A 24911-nucleotide genomic window follows, 5' to 3' on the forward strand; every position below is an offset into this window, starting at 1 on the left:
CCCACCTCTGCCTCACCTCCCTGAGTGACCCTCAGCGTGGTTGTCAAAAATAATTAAATAAAAACCACTTTAAAACCAGAGAAAAATAAATGTACCAGATAGATTGAAGAAATAAAAGGAAAGGGTTTGGTGACACCTCAGTTAATTTTTCTGGATTTCTTTGGTACTTGAAAATTTCAGCATATAAATATATTTTCTATATTTTTAAAAGGTTGTACAGATACAGTTTTAAAACGGTGGTGTGATAGGTGACAAAACACTGAGAAATTTAAAAAGACTCTGACCCACTGTATACTGAGTCCATCACCACTGTAATTCAGTAATTCTACAAATTGCATAATCCGTGTGATATAGTTCTTGTAAAAATATGCAGGGAGTCCTTGCAAACACTGGCCAAGATTGGGAACGAGGGTAAAGCTCTGTCTGCTCATAAAAACGAGGGGCCCTTGAATGTGGCCGCAGCACACCTTCTCTGGGGGCCATCCTGGCCCCCAGCTTACCTGCTCTGTCTGTGCACACGGCAGCCTGCAGCCTGGAAACACCTTTTTCCGCTCTAGTAAGAAACTCACATGCGTGTGTGCACACACAAAGTCCCCAGCCGCCTGGGGCTGTCAGGGACCACGCATCACACAGTTCCTGCACTGGGGGGGATGGTGGCGGTGAGTACACAGCCGTAAGCCACAGAAACGCAGGCCTCATTTCAGCCTCGGGCCACGTTTCTGCCAGTGCAGTTTGCAAGGAGCGGTGGGCACTCTGCTTTGAACCTTCGCTTCTGTGAATGTAAGTGGCTGCCTTACATCCCTAAACACCTGGGCGTGGCACCCTCACGCCATCCCTGGCCGAGCACCTCTCACCTCGGGGCACACCTTGCCATGTGTCTCTTTCCCCAACCGTAGGCAGCTCCCACTTGCTCTGTGAACCAGCAGATGAGCGCAGGAGTTATTTATTCCTCTCTGATACCAACATGCAAACGCTGACGCACAGCCAGTGGGCTCAAAGCTGGCCTGGTGTGTCCACAAAGTATTTCTAAACTTTCATGATTCTCATTCTTGTTACTGCAGTATTTGGGTGGCACACGGCCACCTCAGAGACGGTCTCCGTGTTGTCCACGCATATGCAATGGGAAGCAAACCATCCCCTTCAAGGAAAGCGATTTCCCCAAATGGCGACTTGCCCCTTCAGGAAGGAGAAGCGATTAAACCAAATTTTAAGAAGCCGTCTAAGGGGATTCAGCGCTGAGCGTTTTGAGGTCCCCCACTGTGTGGCTTTTTTTCCCATGCTGTATGCACAGCGCAGATTCCACCAAGCCTATTACAGAGACCAAACAATGTCTTCTCTGTCAAACAGAGAATGAATGGGATCACGAAATTCCCCTCCAAATGTACAGCCTGCATTCCCCCCACCCAACCCCCTCAGGAAAGAACAACCGGCTGAGGACGGATGAGGAAAACACAGCTCTCCCTTTGTCAATGTGAAATCGCCTTCTAGCAAGCTAGGGACCAACTCGTGTCAGCTGCATAGTAACTGCTCCACGGAGAAAGTTGACGAGTTTATTTTCTTCTAAACTGGAGCGTATATTTTTGCATCTCTCTCTCTCTCTCTCTCTCTCTCTCTCCCTCTCCTCTCTCTCTGTAGTGGAACACATTTATCAGGGTGGAAGGAGGCGATTCATCAAATATCATTCAGGCTCAGCATGAACAGCTTCTAGCAACGGCTCGAGCAGCCACCGAGGAACGTCACAGGAATGACACAGCGATTTGTGTTAAAATATTGGCAGCTAACTCATGAGTGCTGAAGCTGACTCTGAATTCAGGGGCCTCTGTTAAGCCTTTCTTCGCGCTAAGCTCATGATTCATAAAGAAAGTGCCTGGAATTATTCCTCTGAGAGATTCAGTATGGTGCTGATACACTTCTCTTTGGTCTGTCTCTCGCTCCCTCCCCTTCCCTTCCTCCCACCTCCCCTCCCTCACTCTTCACACACACACACACACACACACACACACACACACACACACACACACCCCTCCCCTCCCCACAAAAAAAAACATTAAAATCACCATCTTCCAAAACAAGAAACTTCATGAAGCATTTGTCACCAATCCACGAAAAGCTTGCTTAGTAGGTATTTTCGTAAAAGAAGAACTTGGATTTCTTCTAAAATTCCATATTTGCCAGTCTTAGCTGGTGTAAAATATTACGATTCAGGTTCTTCCCCCTAGTGATGATGTGACTAAGCATATATATTTTACCCTTCAACGGGAATTACCCAACTCTTTCCTCATAAAAGTCAGAATGCTATTTTTATAATCAAACCACATTGGCTTTCGCTTTCACAAATATCTAAGAGAGATTAATAGGAAGAAGAAAAAGTACAGCTTTCCCTCTCCTCCCTTTTCCCCACACATTTTCAGCAGAGCTCGGTGGGCGCCCAGATTCTGGTTGCATTCTCCTGGTAACACATTGAGAAGAGACTGCAGGGTACCCCAACAGCTCTTTCTCCTTCCCCTCCCTCTTTCTCGCCTATCACGCTAGGTTTGCATTAGACTCAACAAGGAAGGCTCTGTGCAGCCCCACTGCGATGAGCCATTTGTAAGCAGGTGCTGCCTGATGGGGACTAGGGTAACATTTACCTTGGAGAAAACTTTGTTCCGATAAGGATTCAAAATTCTGGCAATGTGATCCCTCTGAAATGTCGTGGCGAGAGTCTTCTCTTCCTTCACAGCCTATAACCAAAGATAAAAAAATGTTAGAAAAAAAGGCAGGTGGATAAAGACGGTGAGAGATATGTGTTCAGGTCACGGGGAATATGCTAGCAAGTTTATGCCAAACGCTGAGCTTTATGTTCCCTTTGGAACAAAGCAAATTGCAAGGCAGAGGAAAAACCTCTCATAGCGATGAGTAAGTCAAAAGTGTTCTCCAAAATAACAGCCAACTCAATGTCTAATCAAATACACATCAATTGCTTGCTGCCTACATGTTTTCCCTAGTTTTATGACAAATAAGTCTATGTACTATTGTAGGAATAGTAAAATTCAAACAACTGTTATCCGAATTGGAGACAAAGGTAACCTGTGATTTCCTTGGGAAAACGTCTTATTAAAGCGAGAAGCTTGGGCGCAGCAGGAACCGTGTGACCTGAATGCCACGCATATCTCCTAGTCCTGAGATCTTCCTTCATCAATTCCACCAAGGAAATGGGGAAGATCAGAGACGTGGAGGCGGCGACAGGGATGTTTCCCTTGACCTCCCTCCTGACTCATCAGCGCCCCTTAGCCCATCCCATCATGTCTGGCTCTGGTCGATTTTTGGTGCCCAGCCTTTCCACCATCCCTCTTGCCTCGCCAGTTCTCGTCTTGTCCATTAATAAATGTCCCCTGTATCGAATCTCTGTTTTACATAAGACACATGATAAGTGCCGTGTGAAAAGCAGGAAGGGAGTAGGATGGAATGAATGAATGAATGAATGAATGAATGTGTTTATACTCGAAGGAGAATATCCTGGCTGTTGACTAAGATTGAAAACTTCTCCCTTCATTTAAGACTAAGGTACAATTCCTGATTTGCAGCATAACACACTGAGCAGACCAGGAGACTTCCAGATTTGTGCCTCGTGATATCTTCTGATTGGGACCACATGTGATCACCTTAGACAGAGTGCTGCTTTCTTCTATAGCAGACTCAGCGGATCAAGATTCATAGGATCTTGAGGTCTCTCTATTGTTCCCCTAACAGGTACCAAGTGAGAAGTGACTGCCTTGTGTTTGCCACTGCATTCAGCTACATAATTATTTCTGTTTTCTTTTTTTCAATACAATCATGGGCTGTCTTCCTCCAACCCAACTCTAGGTCTCCTGAACCCTCTCTACACGCCCATGTTGACATGATGAATCCCAGAGCACACTCCTGAATGCATCAGAAACATGAGCAAGATTTGACGATCTAAATCGAATTGCTGCAGTAGCAAAATAAAATGAATAAATACATTCCTTAAAAATGCCAAATCTTATTAATATGTGTCAGAAATAATATGTTTGCGTATGCACTCTCTACTACTAGACAGGAGCAAAGCGTCTGATTTGAAAATTGAACATACGACTTGATCATTAATTTAAGAATATGAAAAAGTGGTACACAATTTTTCATTTTCCAAATGTGCATTTCATGAATTAAAACTATTCCAAGGAAACAAAGTAATAAAGACAGTGTGGCACTAGCACAAGATAGATATATAGATGAATGGAATAGAATTTGGCATCTGGAATAAGCCCATAGATCTGTGGTTAATTGATTTTTGACAAAGGTGCCAAGACTATTAAATGGGGAAAGAAGAGTCTTTTCAACAAAAGGTTGTAGGGCAACTGGATAGCCACACGCAAAAGAATGACACTGGATTCTTAACTAATACCACATAAAAAAGTTAACTCAAAATGGGTCAAATAAATTGAAGAGCTAAAACTATAAAACTCTTAGCAGAAAACATAGGGGTAGATCTTCATGAGTTCAGATTTGGAGTTTCAGATACATGAAAAGCACAGGCAACAAAAGAAAAATTAGATAAATTGGACTTCGTCAAAATGAAAAAGATTTGTGCTTTAAAGAACACTATTAAGAAAGTGAACAGACAACCTAAAGAATGGTAGAAGATGGGAAAAAAATTATCTCTGATAAAGGATCACAAACCTATAATATGTAAAGAACTCTTACAGGAGGATAATAAGACAATCCAATCGAAAATAGGCACAGGATCTGAATAGACATTTCTCCAAATAAATATACCGTGTTTCCCTGAAAATAAGACCTAGCCAGATCATCAGCTCTAATGCGTCTTTTGGACCTGGTCTTATATTATATTAAAATACGACCCGATCTTATATTATATAAGACTCGGTTTTATATTAAAATAAGACCCGATATTTATTATATTATGTTATGTTATATTATATTATACCTGGTCTTATATTGTATTACAATAAGACCCAGTATTATATTTTATTATATCACTATATTATTTAAGACATTTCCCAGATCAATCTTAAAGAAAGGTGGTTTCACTTTCACTGGAATCACTGGGGTCGTTGCACTCACACAGGACCACCTGGCCCCATTGCAAACTCATATTCTCACTGAGACCACCTGAATATATAATAACTCTGCATGGACCCAATGCTCCATCAGGCCCCCTTTCACCCTCACGGCTATCTATCTTTAGGTATGGACAGCCGTTAATTACTACAAATGATTATTGATCCAATCAAACAGAAATCCTACGCTTCCACCAATGCTGATTTCTTTTCCTGAGTGGAATTTCAGGACTTCTGAGAACAGGCATCTACTCACATACGACCTGACCCCCCACGCCCCCCAACCCACATACCAAGTCAGTGGAACACCGAGCTCAGCACCATTTCACACCTATTTTTCTGACAGTTTTCATGAGGACTGTTAGCAGGTTTTCAACATGGAAGATGACATTCGTAAGAAGGCTCAAACACGTGAGCTCTGATCACTCATGATGCATTTTGCCAGCTAACTGGAAGGCTTATTCTAGCTAAAGCCACTCAGAAGAACCAAAATAGAGTTCAAGTTCTGGGTCGCTGGGCCCCTGAGGGATGGGATATGCACTTGCCAGATGGCCTGGCCCACGCTCCGGCGGGCTCCACTCAGGACAGCTGCGGGGACGGAGCGCGGTTTGACTTATGTGTTACGGTGCCTCCTGGGGAAGCGGCGGTGACATCCCTGCAAGGAGCTGGTAGCACCGACTTGAGCAACCCAACTCCAAATTCATGCCCAACTTTGAAAATCCACCCCTGGAGCCAGGATATCTGCTCAGTACGAAACTAGAATCATGAAGCTTCATGAACGATTCCCAAATTTCAAAGAAGCTTAAAGGTGATCTATAAACCATCCCCACTCGACACTTGAACCTTCTCTGCAATGTCTGTGACATCCAGTTTGCAAGGGCCGGGCCAAAAGCACTTGGTAAACGTAACAGTGGACAGCACAGAGCACGGAATAAGTCCAGTGCCCAACATATAATAACCACGCAATATTTACTCACTGATGGAGTGAATCCATTTGGAAAAAAACACAGTGTAGACATGAGGATATTGCTAGAAGAAAGCCATGCTCACCTGCAGTCCCCAAAGACAGAGAAGTAGGATGGCAGGTCGCTCATGATTGGTCTATTACCACAGCTATGTACAATGCAACTGCCATCCGAGAAAATGCTTCTGTTTGCCTGTGTTGCAACGGACACAAGCCAGTACACAAAACTGAGATGGGCTAATCCAGCCTGGGCTGATGCCCTTCCGTAATGAGGGTCTCCCAGAAGATCCCCTTCCTGTCTCTGGGAAGCGCTGTTAGATTCGAGGCCGGGTAAGGACGGTCCTTCTGCACCCAGAGGCTTGGAGTCCTGGTTCTAACTTCTAGGGCCACGCAGCACAGCCCAATAGTTTCCCCACATGGCAACCTTTTCAAATACTTGAATACACCGGTTTAAAGACGCCACTCTCTCTTGTCCTCGAGCCTCTCTTTCTCCATTTTGAGGAATACAGTTTTGACTGTCACCTACCGTAACACCAAGGAGTACCAAGTCCCAAGGAGATGGAGCCAGGCCCTGGCCAGGCCCACTCACAGGAGTGGCACAGTGGACAGTCTGCTCCAGCTACAAAGCCCAAACTAGGAACCAAGCACAGCACCCAACAGACAAGGGAACCTCAATCTGATGCAGGAAACAGCCCTTCCCTGGGTTTTGGTGATGGCGGTGGGGGATGTCTTGGGGCTCTGCTATTGTAGGGAGGCAAAGCTCTCCACCAGGGACAATGTGCTGGTGAAGTCAGGATGGTGGCCCTTACCATCCTGGAGGTCCAGTCACAGCAACCGAACGTGGCCACTGCAAAGTGACTTGGGGTAAGAGCCACAATTCTCAGGAAGACTTCCTGGCAAGACCAAGACGGACCATGGTACCAAAGTAGATACCCAGCCCCAGACGCTTAGACCCGCGGGAAGAGAAGAGCCGACACTTGAAGGTCAAGGAGGGAGTATCACAGGGACCCAGAAGTCGCTGTTGGGGTATCAGGCCCTGCGTGGCCACCTGGAATGCAATGGGGACCATCGCAGTGGTCAGCACCGGGCAATACCACTCTTGGGACGGGAGATTCAAGTTCAACCAGCAAGTTCAGCCGGCACTGAGCAGCGCTCCTATGGGCGGGGCCTAGCGAGAACACCGGTGATGCTTTCCCCTGGACTGGGGCACGTGTCAACATCGTAAGTAGATAATGAGAAGGAATTCAGACTTGGGGAGGGCAAGATGATGCGTGCAAGAGGCCCAGTGGGGAGGGAACGAGAAGGGGGGGCATGCTGGGGGCTGACACACTCAGTCGGTGCTGGTTCTCTCCTAATGACCAAGTTCAAAGGCACGTCACAGGAAGGGACACTTCCCTCAGTGCAGAGATGAGCAGGACTGCCGTGGCAGCCCAGACGCTACTTAGACTCAGGAAGCCTCAGGTCACAGAGACTCGTTCCACCAGCTACAGCTCACCGTGGGCGTGCGTGGATCTTACCCGTGACCAGTGCAAATCTGTACTTTGCACGGATGGTGTGCTAAGCCACCTCTTTCTTCACTGGCCTTTTGCAAGTTAATGGCAGTGGTGCTGGTGTTGGTGCTAACATCGCCCCTGCGCCATTTTTGCCTCTTGGATTTGGGTCATTGTGTTAAATGTCAAGTGTTCTTAAACTGTTTCTCGCCTGTGTTATCAGCTATCTGTCCCAGCTTTAAGCCATGGATTTATACTGTTTTGTCCAGGTGAGGTCTAATATTCATTAGGACAGAATTAGGTTCAAATACGGTGTTTCCCCGAAAATAAGACCTAGCCAGACAATCAGCTCTAATGCATCTTTTGGAGCAAAAATTAATATAAGACCCGGTCTTATTTTACTGTAACATAAGACTGGGTGTTAATATAATATAATAAATATAATATAATATAATAATATAATATAATATAATACCAGGTCTTAAATTAATTTTTGCTCCAAAAGACGCATTAGAACTGATTGTCCAGCTAGGTCTTATTTTCAGGGAAACACGGTACCAGAAACCCTCCTCCAGGAAGAGAGCAATTTATTTATCCAGTTCCCTCTGGATATACTTACCAAACCAGTGATTAATCCAACTCATGATACACACCCCCTATTTGTCCAAATGATAGATATTAGCAATTTCATACTCTTATGGTAAAAAAAAGAAAAATCAGACTTATCTATAAATGAATGCACGTGATTTCTTATTAAGCCATCCGAATTCACATTTTAATAAATTGTCAGTGTAACAGAGATCGACCTCAAAGCACAGACATTTCCTTCCATTAAAATGCCAGTATTTAGTCCTTCACAAGAGTCATGCAAGAGAATGACACTAAATGTGCTCTCTGGTACGGCAATTCAAAGGTTGGCTGACACGCGGCATAGGGGCTACAAAGTGCTGGGCACCATGGCGAAACAGAACTTAGGACACTTTCTCCTCCCTCATCCTGTGCGCTGGTGTCACGCGGGCTGCACCCCTCTCCCTGCTGAGCTCCCTTCTGCTTTCTAGCCGGTTTCTCTTGCTGCTTCTCCCAGCCGTGCCTCTCATCTTTCCCACACCCCCGCTGCTGTCGCCCGCACTTCCAGCCTTCCCAGCACTGACTGTGTTCATAGTTCTCGTCTTCATGCCATCCGATGCCTCTTGCTTCATTTTTCACACGCTCTGACAGCTGCAACCCCTGAGGCAGGCAAAGCAACAGCCCATCAGGAAAAGAGTGTTTTCTGGGGTTTTATTTTCCTCATTGAGAATGGAGGAGGCAAGAAAAGATAGTTTCCCGGAGGTGCCAAGGAGAGGTCGCCATCAAGATAAAATGAGTCCAATGCTACCACTACTACTAAATAGTTAAATAAATAAATTTTAAGCATCAAAAAGATTATGACACTGGGAAAATAATTCCTTCTGAAAATCCTCTGCAGTAGTCCAGTTGAATGAAAAGAGTCTCCTTTCCAAGAAGAACATATTTTTTTCTTGAATTCTAAGGAGGCAAGGATACAAATCCTTAAACATGTTTCCTTATACCATCTACAATCTTCAGAACCCAGGGGAGCGCAGATACAGTTATAACACAGCTACTGAATTAGTAACAAATGACATTTATTTGCAAAAACCTTCTTTTTGTAAGTATTAGGTTGGTGCAAAAGAAATGGTGGTGTAAAAGGTTAAAAGTAATTGCAAAAAACGCATTTACTTTTGCACCAACCTAATATGTTACCTGGCAAGAGGCTTAAAATGATATTATTTCCTGTAAGCCTGCATCCCAAGCAACGCTTGGATATGAATTCTTTGCAGTGTCTATATTAACAGAGAAAAAAAATCAAAATGAACAAAGTACTCAACAACAGGGAAAAACCTTTTACGTTGGCAGAGAACAGAACAATTTATACTATGCAAATTTAATGTATTTCAGGAAAGTTGCCTGCATTTCAGCCATCTGACATAAAGCAAGGCAGCATAAACACCAACGCTGTAAAGGCTGGCTTCGGAACAAAGATGTTGCTTTCGTGAACAGAAAATATATACATTGATGCCTCTAATTACTAGTTTAGAAATTGGTAAGAACAGAAATATTTAAAAACATCCTCTCTTAGGCCATGTAAATACACATAAAATAATGACTAGGGCAACCAATTCATTCATCCATCCATCCATCCATCCATCCATCCATTCATTCATTCCCTTATTGACCTTCCAATGTTATTTCCTTGCTAAAAAGAAGAAAAAGGAAATACTGCTCCAGTCCCTTCCACGCTGAGTATCTGGGAAGCTGTCTTTTGGATAAGCTGCCATTGAGAGAGCTTAGAGCTTTGGCTGGTGTTTGCCTCACGATGGGCACCGATGGGTAGCTACCTGCCTTTTCTATCACAGGCCTCAGCTCAGCCTTCAGACATTTCTTGATGAGAAATACCTTTTGTTTTATCTCGTCTTGGGATCACCCATGGCGTGGTAGAGTTGGATGGTTGTCAATCACTGAGCTTTTCCAGAAGTTATGTCAATGGGAGTGCTTGTATGTGGGGTGGGGAGAGGCATGCAAGAAGACATCCTCTTGCCCAGGACACTGAGGCTGGTGGGTGCCCGTGCATGCCTTTGAGATCCAAAAATATATAGAACTCGACTTCCTGTTAGGGGTTCTAGTCACAGAGTAACTTCTGGGGCAGAAGTTACTTAAGCTTCTGAGTCCTTAAGCTTCTGCAGAGGCAATGGTGCTGCCTGTGGGTCAGAGGAGACAGAGGCATTTAAGCTCTGGTTATCTTTCTAGCAGCGCTCCACCTCTTTGAAAGGTTGTTGTCTGAAACGTCAGGCTATCTAATTGATAAGGTGCAAAAGAGAATAGGAAATAAGAGAGAAAAGGAGAAGGAACAAACCAGGCTTTCAAGACTTTGAATTCTCTTAGACAAAGACACAGCTTTATTATGGTTGGTAAAAATCATCAGACAATAAACGCTCTGGGGGTAACATGGTGGCATCTTAGGAGATAAAGTGGGAACAGCTGAGGGCAGTTTCCACATCCATCGGCCCAAATGGAGGAAACTGGTATCCCCTGGAAGTCTATAAAGAATAAAAAGAGGCCCCCCGGTTCTACCGGTAAGAGCCAGAGCAAGAAACCCAGGAGCAGCTTCCTGGCTGCAGAACTGCATTTGTTTTGGGTCTGCCATCAACAGGTGTTGCCATGGTAACTATCCAGCAGTTCAGAAGTAGGGGAGGTAAGAAAATCTATACAGAAACACCGCAGAGAAGAAAAATAAGGGCGGTGTGCTGTAGCAAAACTAACCTCAGACCTAACAGAACGAGCAACCTAAGACACGCTCAACCATTCGTCAGGTCTTCGTGTGGTTTGAAACAGATGCTGCAGAGACAGGTTCTCAGCCCAGGAACGAGGTCCTGCAGAAGCCAGGGAACTCCCAGGGGGGCTCAATTTACCTTTGGTGCTAATTTATATCCCCACTCCCACGTGTGTCCTTTAGCTTTTTGATGACTTCGGGGGGTAGTGGGGAGAGTTGCTGTTGTGTAGTGTTATGTCCAGAAACTTCTAGAACGTGAAGGAGTATCACTGAATGACTTCCTTACTGTCCTTCTATTTCCAGCAGATAGTAAATTTGGAGACAGCTTCTCTGCTTTCTTCCTTCAGATGGAGAAGCCAGGGTTTGCATGCTATGAATTAGGGAAATAGTCCATGAATAGCTTTTTCTTCCTATGAGTAGGCATAACCAATATTTGGAACCCTGGTACCAGGAAGTACCTTGGAGCCTGCCTAGTCCGAACCCCTTTTTTATGGTCACAACTTATCAGCGTAGCCCATAGAGTTAGCATCCCACATATGTTAATGACATTCAATCATTATTATTTCTAAAATTCTGCATGTCTACTTTGTAAGCCATTGTTGCTGGCCCCCCGAAAGGGCACACTTTATCCCCTTTATTTAACCAAGCCTTTTATTATTGTTCAAATGACCACTCCACTCAATCAATCACATAGATTAATATATTTTGGTAACTTCTGTAATTCTTCAAAGTTAGGACAGCTGACAAAATAAGTTTTTGAAGAGTAAAGTCTGAAAATTTTAGCCTGAGGGACAAATCACTGTGGTACGGAGGGTATTCTGCTAAGGCCAGGCAGACAGCAGACTGCTGTGAAAAAAAGCCAGGCGAGGCATCAGTGGGTAGGGCTCTGAGACCTGAGTACCTCCCTTGCCCATTTCTGGGACTCGGTGTCCCATTGTGCAAAGAGATGGAAGCACTGTCTCCTTCAAAGGCTGGATGTGAGTCTCAAATGAAAGGGTGCGTATGAAAGCGTTTTGTTCCTAAACAAGAGAACACCAGGCAAATAAAAAAATGGATGTTGGAAATCTTATTTCCACTTATTTTTCAAGCTTTCTGGTATGTTAATACACTATCCATGCTTTTGATGATAAGTAGGCCATGAAAGTTTCACGTAAGGTCTTTGGCAGAAAAATCCTTGTCCTCATCTGAAGATGCCTATCTGATTCGGACGTCTTTGTCTTCTATTAGTTCTTTTTCTTTCCACTGTTTGTTTTCAGGCTGGCAGATCTGTGCCACAGGAGTGGGTGTGAGTGTGTGTGGAAGAGGAAGAGGGTTAGGGAGGCAAGAGAGCAAGGAAGGTCAAACAGAGAAGGGAAAATGAGAGGAACAAACGAGTTACCAAAGGGGGAAGAACCTCCCCTCGCATTCCACAGGCAAGTTCCTTTCCCTGAGCGTGTTGCTTATTTTGTTTGCCATCTCTAGATCACTGGCGCTAAGTTATTGGTGGCCTTAGACACTCTTCAGCGGAAGCAGTTCTGGGGATGACACCAATTTTTGCAATGACCCTCATCTCACGGGGGTTTGTCCATTCTCCTCCCGGAGGGCTATGCCAATCATAGCTGAAGATACACAAATCCTTGTTTCTCAGACTAAAACTCCTACATCTCTTTTCTGCCTTTTCTTGTTGGCTTGTTCTATTAAAAACATAGCTCCCTTGCTAAAATGTTGCCCTTTTGCTTCTGAGTGTTGTGAATCCATGCCTTTGCCTCCCATCCCTTCATCCACCCCCGTTCGTATTTCCTCACCATCCTGCTGCTCACGTCACATTCAGCTGGCGGCCAAGTCTCATGGGTTCTACCTCTTTTAATGTTTGTAATAGTGAGTTTCCAGTTCTGTTATAATACATGCTTATTGAGAAGGTTCACAGAATACAAAAAGATATACTATAAAAAAACGAAGGTTCCTTTTCACCTTACAGCCCCAATCCCATTTCCTAAGTCTAACTGTAAGCACGGTTAGACTTGAGTACACTTGAAAGAAGGTCTGGAAAGATTCAAAGATCTAAAGGTATTTTTTTTCTTTCTTTGTTACATATACGGTACCTTACAGTAGGCACTGCTCAAAAGTTTCATTGTATTCCTTTACTGTATCTTAGAGAACTTTGCGTGTTAGTACATAGATAGTTATCTCGTTCCTTTAAATAATTACAGAGCATTCAATAGCCTGATTATACTATGATATATTTGGGCATTTCCATGTCAATGGATATTTAGATCATTTTTGGTTTTCCTCAATCAATGTTACAATGACCACACACACACACACACACACACACACACACACACACACACACACACACAGTCTGAGTCAAGAGACACCTGTGGCTACAAGAACTGAAACAGGCAAGAGAGGTTTCAGAGGGAGCAAGACCTGCCAACACCTCAATTCGAATTCTAGCCTCCAAAAATGTGAGATGAGAAATTTCTGTTGTTCTAAACCACCGGTTTTTGGAACTTGGCTGCAGCAGCCACAGGAAACTAATAGTGTGTGTAGAATCTGGCCTCACACAGCACCTCTTACAGGATTCAGCTCGTGGCCCAGCAGGCCTCCCATTTCCTTCCCGTCCTACAAACACCTACTGTCTATTCCCGCATGTCCAAAGGCTCTGGGGCGCTTCCTACCTCCTTGCTTTTGAACACACTGGTTCCTCTACCTAAATTCCCTTCTCCCCTTGCCCCCACATACCCATGTGCCTTAGCCAGTCTCTGGGGCCCCTCCTTTCTGGGCTCTTTCTTTCTGACACCACCCTTCCCCCCGCCCCCAGCCTCCCCAGGCATGACTGACTGCCCCCGGGGGTCCCCTCTGTGCTGCACCTACTGGTTTATGCACACCCACCCCCGTTCTACGCGGCGAGCAGCTTGAGGGTGGATGTGTCCTAGCAAGGTCCTCGCACATAGCGTGCCCTGAATGGGACAGTGGGCGAGCAGTGCAGTGCTGTGACCGACTTGAGTCTGTTAAACGTCCTCAGGCAAAGAGGTGCAGCAGGGTAGGTCAGGGCTGACTGCACGTGGGAGACGAACAGAGCCGACAGGTGTGCTTCCCACACGCCGAGCCATGGCCATTCTCAGCTTGTTATTCTACGGGATGCGATTCATCCTTCTAATCAGTCACACTTAGAAACCTTAGACTTTCCCACCAGGTACGGTAAACTCCAGCCGCTCCCACCATCCAAGGGGAGCGTTTAGCATCCACTCCAAACACAGATGTCCAAGGCTCGTTAGAGACAGAAGGTGGGTCAGTGACTGCCGAGGGGGGGAGAGTGTGGAAGATGAGCAATTGTGGGGCTGCATCGTGGTGACAGCTAAGGAGGGAGGGGTTTCCTTTCCGAGTTAAAAGAATGTTCTAAAAGGGGTGCATAGTGGTGACGGTTACAAGAATGTTCTAAAATTGACTGTGAGGATGGTTGCAAAACTCGGTGAATACGGAAAGCTATGAACCTGTACACTTCAAATGAATGAACTGTAATGGTATGGGAATTATAACTCAATAAAGCTGTTTATGAAAAAAAAATGATTCATTTAATCCAATCCAGTCCACAAAACCACTATTAAAACAAGTCACTTCTTCAGTTGCCAAACATCCACCCAGATAAAATAAAATAAACCTTCTGCACGAATGAAAAACAACCACTCCTGTAACGCTTAGAGCCTCCTAAAGAACATGCGACGGACACTTGGATACTTCACGTCAGGTCCGTTTACTCCGCCGTCCTATCACCTAGTCATAGCAATATAAATGGCAGCAGAATTTTCCTCTCATCTTCAAGTATCCGATTCTCTCTGTGTCATATTAGAGATACACTGAGTTCAAAAAATGTGAGAGCTAGGAGGGAACTGAGATAAAATGATAAATGAGAGCCAAGAAGGGGATTCATAAAATCTGTAAAGGGGATGCGGGTTCTCTGGTGAGCCAATGACCTCTGTGAGTCAAGCCTATAACACGTATCAGGCAAAGGGACAGAGCACCTTCAACACTTGCCAAACTGTTCAGTAAGTCTCCTGAATGATTGAGGTGATGAACGACTAACAGCAGACATCCTAGGGTTTCTTCATGTACGGTTTGTACCTATCATGGGAATGCCTGTCACATCTCCCCAATGAAATGTTAGACTCCTTGAAGCCAGGGGAGATAGCTAATGGGTGTCTTCTCTCCATCACCCCACGCCCAAAGCAATGAGCACAGAGTTAACAACTGCTTTGTGGGGTGCAGCTTATGCCCAACTTAGAGTCTTATGGTACCAGAGAGGTTTTTTTTGTCCTTCTTAGGAGCATTGTTTTGCAGCAAACATGATTTAATGCATGGAATGACAAAATCTACATAGCAAACCGTTCCCTAATTGAGCATTACTGTTCTTTGAAGCCCCATTTTTAAGGACTTTGTTTTGGAAGAATGTAATTACAATCACCTAAACCACAGAAGAAGCCCTCCACATCAGTGGGCTATTGGCTTTTGAATGTTCCTGGCAGGACTCGGTGAGCAGGACTCCACTGGGTCCACCATACTACACCCTCCCATTGTGAAGACTATCTCAGAATGAAATCTCTTTTAGAGATGGCTTTTAACAGAACCACCAATAAGATTTTATCATGAAAAGGGAGGAATAATTTCTCTCTGCAACATATCCTTACATAGGTCACACACTCCCCCAAATTACAGACTCTTTGCTATTGAAATCTGATGATTAGTCACCGAGTTCAACGTATAGTGGGAAAGCCTATAATTAAACACAATTAGCCAAGATAAATTATAGAGAGAACCACGCAAATATATGAAAAAACACTCTCAGAGTTCAATGGGCGAGGATGCAATAAAGAAAAAAGAACATCTCTCTTACACACATTCACAAGAAATACCCACGGGTGACCCTTCTGAAAGACCCCCAGGCAAGGATGGAGCTTCCCAGCCTTCTGTGACCTGGTCCCGTAGCCCCAGGCCCTTCCTAACACACGCACCCTCCTCTGCCTGTGGAACATTCCACCCCCTTCTCCTCTGACAATTTAGCTCGAAGCCCTGATGGTCCTTTGTAAGCCTTACTCTTTGCCTTCTGTCCTTAGACTCTGTCCAGTTGATTTGACATCAACTATTACCTTACGGTTCTATAGTGGGGGTGAATCCTTCCCCACCCCCACCCCCATGGTTCAAGCAGAGAATACTTCCGCCTCTTCCCACCTCTTCATTTACTCCATTCCAGGGGAGATGGGGTGACTCATTGAAGGGGCGATGTCTGGATGGGTGAACTAACACCCTGGGCTCAGTTCCACCCTTTTTCCTTCTGGGATGTGAGTTTTCCTCTGACCCTCCATGTTTCGAGTTGATCCTTTGGGCCCAAACAGGGGTCTGTCCCAGCCAGGGCGGCCTGTGCTTAATTCTGGGGTTCCAAATTAGAACAACAAATAAACCCTGCCATCCAACCTGGCTTTTACTAGTAATAGAAGTGATACTTGAGCCACACCTGCCAATTCTTTTATCTTCTCTCTTAATATCTTTTCAGAACTTGGGAAGGTCCCAGGGGGTGTCGTTATTGTGGTTTTTGTCAAAGAGTCCAGTGTCATTTGTATACAGAAGTAGCCATCCGTTGATCAGATGGCCTTCAAAACTGATGTGAGATTGTGTGTCATCTCCCTGCCTGGACATAATATGGGTCATACAGTGTAAGCCTTCGCTTCACCATAATGCCCAATGTGTAGTATAAATAAACTCTATAGGTTCAATCACGAATATGTCATCTAATTAAGGCTATAAAGACAGGAGTAAAAGTGAGACAAAACTTAGGACCACGACACGTGTCCATTCCAGCTAATGGTTATGACCTTACATCGGTGCATTTTTGGTCACTTATCAGCAGTGTCAGCATGGAGTTAAGAGGGGCAGCGTAAGTATAAAACTACAGTGTGATCCTGTAGAGTTAATTTAATTGCACACTGAGCAAGAAGAAAGAAGAAAAGATAAGGCATATGCTGATTGATTTTTCTCATCAAAACCCACAAGATCTCATTTCAGCAAAACCCTGTCATTACATTCACAGCATATCTAAGAGTGAATTTTGTGTGATAGATATCCAAATCTAATTTCCAAGCAGCGATGGCACGCCATCGTAAGCCATGTGTTTATTTACAACATCTGAAATCTTCAGAGTATATGCTACATTATCCTTTGCTCAGACTTATAGAAAAAGATTTGCATGTACATAAAAAGCCATTAATGTCAAATGTTCCTGAAAAAGAATGATTATGCTGTCTAACTATATGTTTTTGAGTGTCCCCCTGGCCCCTCCCCATGAAAAACCAAAAGTGAATTAAATACAGAAAGGATTACAATAGTGTCAAAATAAACACAGTGTTTCAAAAAAGTTAGAGGTCAATGAATGTGATTACACTACCACTTTTTCTTCAGTTGTATTTTCAGCACACTATCTTTTTCCATGGAAATAGGCATTTGTGGAATGCTAATTGGACAATAATATGAAGAACACATGGTACAAACAGGTTGTACGTAATAGCACAACAGTAATGCTAAAGACACAAAAACGTGTCCCATATTTTCCCTTGGACGCTCCCAGTCTCCCTTGCTAAAATGGCAGAGCCAACATGGTCTTCCCCGCTTTATAAATGGGGAAACTGAGGCTCAGAGAGGTTTGCTGACATTTCCGAGGACTAGCAGGGCTGGTACTCGGTGCCGACTGCTGACTCCTCGTAGACCATCATTCATTTGGAGGTTCAGGAAATAGTCACTAAGCACCTGTCATGCAACAAACCCTACCTTGGGGCTGGGGACAGAGGTGGTGTCTTCTCTCCTGGTCTCTCCCCCTGGTCGTCCTATTTGACACCGAACCTATCATCAACATGCATATGGCATCCTCAACATATCCCTTTTATTTTACATGCAGAAGAAAATAAGCTTGCAAATATTTTTCCCATCAAAGCCAACGTAGGGAAGACTGACTTAAAATTAACACAGTGTAGTCATTTCCCGTAGAAATGAAAAACATGTTTCAGTGTTACTCTTCGATGCTCAACTTAGAATGACAGGCATTTCAATTAAAACCGAGACTCCAAATTAAAAATATCCTTTGGCGTTTTTCAACGAAGCCTTTAATCTTCTATCAAATAAACGAGGATTTAATCACGTAAATTAGTCTACCTCATTTAGGCACCAAAATGTCAGGATTTATCCAAGGAAGCAAACTCAGGTTTAAACATTCACAGGAACAGTGATGAGGACGTTCCAGTGATGAGAAGACCCTTCTTTGAACTTCAGCTCTGAGTGTTACGCACCTATAGTCGCAGGGGTCTGAGGTCCCAGACCACCCGGCAGTTCTCAAGCCACAGTATTTACAGGATGTTCCCCCTTCGTAAGTGCAGTTGCCATAAAATGTCGTAAAATAGGGGAGAGGGAAGACCCATGCCCGGTCCTGAGCTGAGAAGGAATGGTACACACATTGCTTTTTATCTAGCTTTGCAACTTTGTAAGTGGATTCATGAGTCGTCAATGCATTTAGATTTGAGGCAGGTTTCCTTCCAGGTAGGGAAGCCGACAGACAGACAGACAAGCCAATGTGATGTAGAGACACCCAATGAGACAATGAAAGGAGAAAAGTTGGTGCTTGCATCAATCAGCGGGTGAGCTGAGGCCATACTCCTCGCCTCGCCGCACTCTGGCTGACCAGCTAGAGAACACAGTAGGATGTGTGCTCATTACCCAGGAAACACAACCCCACCAGCCTGGCGCCTCCGGGCCCTGAACCTCCTGGACCCAAACAAGAAGAACGGCGTGCCAAAGGGCCTTTCAGTCACCCATTTCCTCCCTCCACTCTTTTTTCTAGCATTGTAACACTGTAACTCTGCATTTGTCATACACTTGTACTTGTCTTGAGAGAAAACCTATGTACACATTTAAAAACCTCGAAATAAATACAACCTTATTTCTTAGGCAGTGTGTGTTACTGTGCCAATCGGTAGGCTGTGCATGATATTTTGAATGCTGGGGTAGGCAATGGCGATGTTTAATGCCCACATTAAGCTCCAGCCATAGGCCTGAAGACATCGCTTTCTTGTGTAATGTGAGCACGACTGGATGAGAGTCCCTGTTCGATGCAGTGAGAGGAAACAGAAAAACAAGAACATAGACAAGTCCTAATTCATATAAATCACTGTCAGGTGCCCTTCCAAAACTAACTGTTTTGAAATCATCAGGCCCCACACTGCCACATAAATTACTAGAATGATGTATGTACTTATGCATTTCTCTGTTTGTATTGGATTAATTAAAAGTCTAAATCTCTCTGTTCGATGCTCCACCATCTTTGGCTAATCGTACCTACACAAGATTTTGGCCACCAAGAAACAGGCAAACAACAGAAGCGGGCTAATTTACCAAAATATATCTTTGAAAGTGTCAGTAGGTCACCGAATGCACTTTGTCATTACAATGACAAAATGAAGGCTACTACATTCTTAAAACAACTAGGTCATAACAATTCTTACAAAGTTAGACAACTTTGTGGAAAACAGAGAAGCCAATGAACATTGAAAACCCTATGTATTGTATCCTGAAGTTTCCTCTGATCTTTAATTTTATAGAAATATTTACAAAGTTGCCATCAGCAAAGAAACACTGTTATGTACCATTTTTAATTACTTTGTCAAATATGCATCTCCATGTTTCAAAACAGACTGGCTATGTCATTGTAAGATGACACAATGTTACATATTTTTATGTCCTTCGTCACCTCCTCATCATTGAGGCAAGTTGTTTCCAAGTTTTTATTTTTTTTTAAAATGGGCTGTTGTAACTCTTTGCATGATGGCTATTGCCCATTTTTCTCAATGGCACTGAGTCATGATCTTAGATGAGAGAAAATATGGCATTCTGAAGAAGAGTCATTGAACTATCAAGGTTGAGACCTCTTGTCCTGCAGTTGGCTAATGGGAGCACATGTGAGTGACAAGGCCGAGCTCAGAAAACCTAACAGAGAGGTTGTATGATTAACGAGCGAAGACCTCAAATATGGGGGTCATTGTTATTATGACTATTATTGCATCAATGACCCCCACTCTCCGTCTCCCAGTCTCACAAGCATCTACCACCAGCCAGGTGCTTTGAAAACATTATTCCTATCCCTCCTGACTTTTCTGAATTCGGGATTGTTGCTCCCATTTTACACACAGAGAGGGATCAGGGACTCATGTAAGGTTATCCAGGTTCTCATCAGACCCACGCCACGGAGAGAGGTCTCTCTGTCTCTTTGTTCTGTCCCAAACTGCTGAGTTCTTAGAAAAGGATTGCTGGCTGGGACTATGGACCTGCAGAAATCTATTAGCTCAAGACGTGAAAGTGGTTTTTATGTGAGGCCCTTGCAAGGAGACTTCACATCCTGCCCTCAGGCATGGGTGGGAGGTGTGCTGGAGACAGCACTACCGCCAGCACATGGAAGAGGGCCACTCTCCTCCCCAAGAGGCTAGACAATCAGCAGGACACCCTGGCAGTATTTTAGCTAACTCCTCAACCACTTACTCTCCCGCCCCCTCTAAGTATTTCAGCTATCTTGAAGTCTGATGGTGGGTGGCATTTCCCCCCTCTAAATTAGAAGGTAAAATCATCTTTAATTTGACAGTAATTGAGTGACATCGCTTCTTTACATGTCTGGTCAAAACAGAACTTTGAAAGCCTGCAGATAATTAAAGTCTCGGGAAGTATTTGGAGAAGCTTATTAATGTATTATATAGTCATTAACCAAAGAAAAATATTAATCTTTGAGATCGCTGTTGAGCACAGGGAACTGTTGTTTCTTGGGGTTCCTGTGTGTGAACAAACCCAAATCCTTACGTTCCACAAAGGCTAATGTTTATGCTCAGAGGATTAGAATTAATTTATGACCCTCTGCTTTTGACTTCAATACTATAAACATCTCTGTTGTTCTTGAAAACAAAGGCTGCTCATGCATAATTTTTCAGATAGAGAAAATGAAATTAAAGTACTATGAAAATATTTACTGGATAAAATAAATGCCAAGATCAGAAATGCTCCAAGACACTGAGTGTCTTATTATCCCCACTAATCCTTTTGTATTTCAAAGTTTATTTATTTTCACTATGCTCGTCATCAGTTATTATAGCTTAATTTTAAATTCATAAGAGAGAATTTAGAGCTAATAATATCATGAGCTTTAAAATAATATTCAAGTATTACTGATGAGGATGGAAATGTATTGGTTATCTGATTATGTTCTTTGGATGAACCAGAAAAAAATGGTAATGTAAAGTTAGAGTTTTAACTCTCCTTCTCCCAGCCAATGAAGCCCAATGTAAGAAACAGAGATTTAATTTTAAAACATCAATGATGAATAGTTTTAAAGGGGCAACTCAATGAATCAAATAGCCATGCACTCATTAGCGTATTCAAATAATGAAAGGACGCATTTTATAATATTCTGGCTTCCAACCATTCCCAAATTCCTGCTTATGAGGCAGTCTCTAAAGCTGAGAAATGGACGCATCTCTCCATGGTTTCCTTGAGGGAGACCTACCAACAGTTATTTCTCACTGAATATACTTTATGGCAACTTCTAAGGGACTGGAAAAGGAAGTCTGGGCTAATTGCAGGTGGGGCCCAAGATAGGCGAGTGATAAGCATTGTTTACTTACGAGCCGAGATTACTGTTTTCAAGGTGCTCATGTACTTTGGATGGTCAATGCACCACACTGGTGACAGACCAGGCATGAGTAATGGAAATGAGAGGAGCACTTTGGGCAACAGATGGTGGTACCATTAAGTGGGACAGGAAATTCAGAAAGAGGAACCGAGGAGGGTGAGCAATAAACAGAGGGAAGAACTTGGTTCGGTAAGTGTTGATTTTAAAGTGGAAGTGGGGCATGGAGGTAACGACACCTGGCAGGTGGTTAAATTTAGGAATCAAGATCTCAGGAGAGAGGCTGGACGTAGTATGCAGGCACGCGAGCATTATCTGTAATGCGTCAGAAAGTAAGTATTTTGGACTTTGAGGGCCATGTGATCCATCACAGCTACTCCGTTCTGCCACGCAGCCAATAGCAGCCATACACAACAGCTGAAGAATGAGGGTACCTGTTCTCCAACAAAACTAAGAAAAACAAGTGCCACTTGAATGTATTTGCCTGCAGGTGACAGTTTGGCAACCCCTGAAGTAGGTGACAGAGGAAGCCCTGGGGATGGATAAGATCACCTGGGAAGGGCACACTGGAGGCAAATTAGTATGATACCAAGTTGGAAAACACGGAGTTCTGAATGTCTACTGAGGTCAGGAAGGACATGGGCTATACACAAGCCTTGCAGTGTCACTGGTGGTTCGGAGCCCTGCCTCTGGTTCTTACTGTGAAACCAGGCAAGTCTGCGAACCTCTAAGCCCCAGCGCCCGGGGCTGCAAAATAACGCGAATGGTAATCATGGCTAACAGTAGACATCGTGCTGAAGACGAGGTTCATATTCATACCTCAGAATTGGGCACCATTGTCGGCTCCTTTTATACATGAGGGAGGTCGGCCCTCAACCCCTCGCGCTTAATCATATCCACACCCCAAAAGTCACGAGGAGGATTAGACGAGAGACAACGAAGCCTTTTATCACTGCACTTGATGTGCAGAAAGAACCCAATAAGTGGTGGCCATTACTATCGTTCTTCTTCTTCTCATCATTATTATTACTCTGAATGAGGGGATAGACCAAGGACACAGAGATGACCAGGAAGAGGTCGGTCTCGTCCAAGAAACTTGCCTTCACTAACCTTCCATCAGCTTTAAAAATGCTCCCGGATTCAGCAAAAAATTCAAATATGCCTTGGGTGCTGTTGAGTACCAGGGATTAAAAGATCGGAATCCACAGCCCCCAAATTAAGCATAGCCCCTACGTGGAAGGTCTACGTCAGGGTTTCTTTACCTGGGGCTCTGGGTCCTTGGCCAATTTTGGGAGGGTCTGTAAACAACCTGAAAGTATATACAAAGCTTAATGTGCCTTTCTCTGTCCTTTTTCAGAGAACCAGTCTAGAACCATCATTAAAGTCCTGAAGAAAACTGTTCTCCCCCAAAACTATGGGGTCTACAAACAGGCCTGTGGAAAGTACGTTGATCTTCTTTCAAAAGCCTAAGTATTTTTTTAAATGCCTACTTTTGCAAAGAATAAAGGGCTAGATTATTAGTCCCAATTAAACAAGTAAATATTTTTGTTTCTGCCCCAAATACTGGCATCAGTTCCTAATTCAAAATTTTGTCCATTAGTAAGAAGCCATGTTCCTTTCTCGCTATTTCCCCAGGAAAACTTACCTTAACTTAGACTTTTTAAACAGGTCAATGTTTTCAGGGCTCTAAGAGCTCAGTGTGTTCATTAGTATACCTTCTCTTTAATATGCAGGGTTAACTTTATTTAATAGCTCAAAGAACACAGCAGTACAAGAATGTCTTTCTCAAAGGTTACTTTTTGAAGTACATCACAGCAAGTTGATGGTAAAATTAAAGTACGAATTGAGAACTCCTGCTATTCTACTGGCTAGAGTCCATCTCATAAATCAAAGACATTTTAGCATCTCTTGGGAGAGAAACCTATTCTTTCCACAACAAAATAAATGTCTCTCAAGGAATAGATTTGGAGAGAGTTTACAGCACTTACAAAAGGCTTTCGCTCTACCCTCCTGCTAATTCCATTTTCTTCCTCGTTTCTGCTAACACCCAGGACCGATTTGGAATGCCTTTTCCACATTACTGAAAATCAGTGGGCTGGACATCATTAATGCTTTCAGGTCGGCAAAATGCAAGAGGTTACTACCCCAAGGTGGAAAATACAAGATGGTTAAAAACGAGCTGACCTTCCTCAATTAGTAAATGAGCAGCAAAGGCCCTGGGATTCCAAGGCTGTTTTCTGTTTACCTAAAACCATCCACGTGATGACCACAGAACCAACACTTCCTGTGCTCATTTGAGGGACCATAAAATCGCCTTCAGTTTCTGCACAGCTTCTCCGTTCTCTGAAAGAATACTTGGACTCCGACCCGTTCCAGTTCCTATCTGTTCTGCATAAATGTAGCAGCTTTGTAAGAGAGACTGGGTTCATTATCATGAAAGATACAGCCATTAGCAGAAAATCTGGCAAGGATATTCCCAGACACAACAAGATCAGACTCAGGTTTCTGGGCTGTAGCTGTGGGGTGGGAGGTGGAGTGTTTCTAAAAGCAGAAAGCTTTCCTTCTGAAACTTATTCACAGGGCTATATGAAATAGCAGCACCGGAAAAGGAAACTCCCTCAGGCCATTCCTCCAGCCCACCCTCTAAGCAGAACATTCTATCAATTGATTCAATTCACCCTTCGTGTGACCACCAGTATAGAGGTAATTCTTCAGTGTGTATGCGTTTCTCTCTCCAAATCTTTCATAAGCTCTCTGGTAGTTGGAAAATCTGATAGGTATCACTTGCTGTTGTCGTGTTAACACACAGACATGTGTTATCTCCGTCCCAATCACATGCCACAAGCAGGAAATACCCACGGCTTGATGGCAGGCAGAAAGGCAGAGCGTGAAGTACCCAGGATTCCACAGCCCGGGGAGGTGACGGGAAAGCCTGATTCCAGGCAGTGATGATGAAATGACCTCAACATGGGTACGACGGGAAGATCCAGAGAAGCAAGTTGGCACATGTTTGAGTCTTACCAAATGCCAGGGATGTCCAGGCACCGAGGGTGACAGGGGCACACGGCAAGGAGGTCTCGCTGACCTCGCTGGAGGCAAAGACTGACTCCAGCATCAGACAGGACAGGAGATTAGAAAAGGAGAGGGGGATGAAGTGACAGAGGCTGGAGGGAGTCCTGAGCGAGCCTCAGCTGCTGGGGGACGTCCCTTCTGAGGGCGCCACAGGGAAGCTGAGGTCTGACAGGAAGGGACATCCTTCCAATCTGTAAAAACTGTCTTTGATAGAAAAAGGATGACAGGTGGCAAATCGGAGAGGGGTGATTTCGTCTCAAAACTAATCGTGATCCATATTAAAAAATTT

General features: G+C 44.0%; 1 protein-coding gene across 1 annotated transcript in view; it reads right to left on the bottom strand.

The window, feature by feature from the left end:
• PAG1 (phosphoprotein membrane anchor with glycosphingolipid microdomains 1) overlaps window positions 1–24911 on the bottom strand; it is a 104478-nt gene that overhangs the window by 43086 nt on the left and 36481 nt on the right. The window contains exon 2 of the mRNA XM_081069840.1: window positions 2631–2723. The gene's annotated coding sequence lies outside the window, so the exon portion shown is untranslated. The remainder of the gene's footprint in view (window positions 1–2630; window positions 2724–24911) is intronic.

Source organism: Rhinolophus hipposideros, assembly GCF_964194185.1.
Source record: "Rhinolophus hipposideros genome assembly, chromosome: 13".
Lineage (NCBI taxonomy): Eukaryota > Metazoa > Chordata > Mammalia > Chiroptera > Rhinolophidae > Rhinolophus > Rhinolophus hipposideros.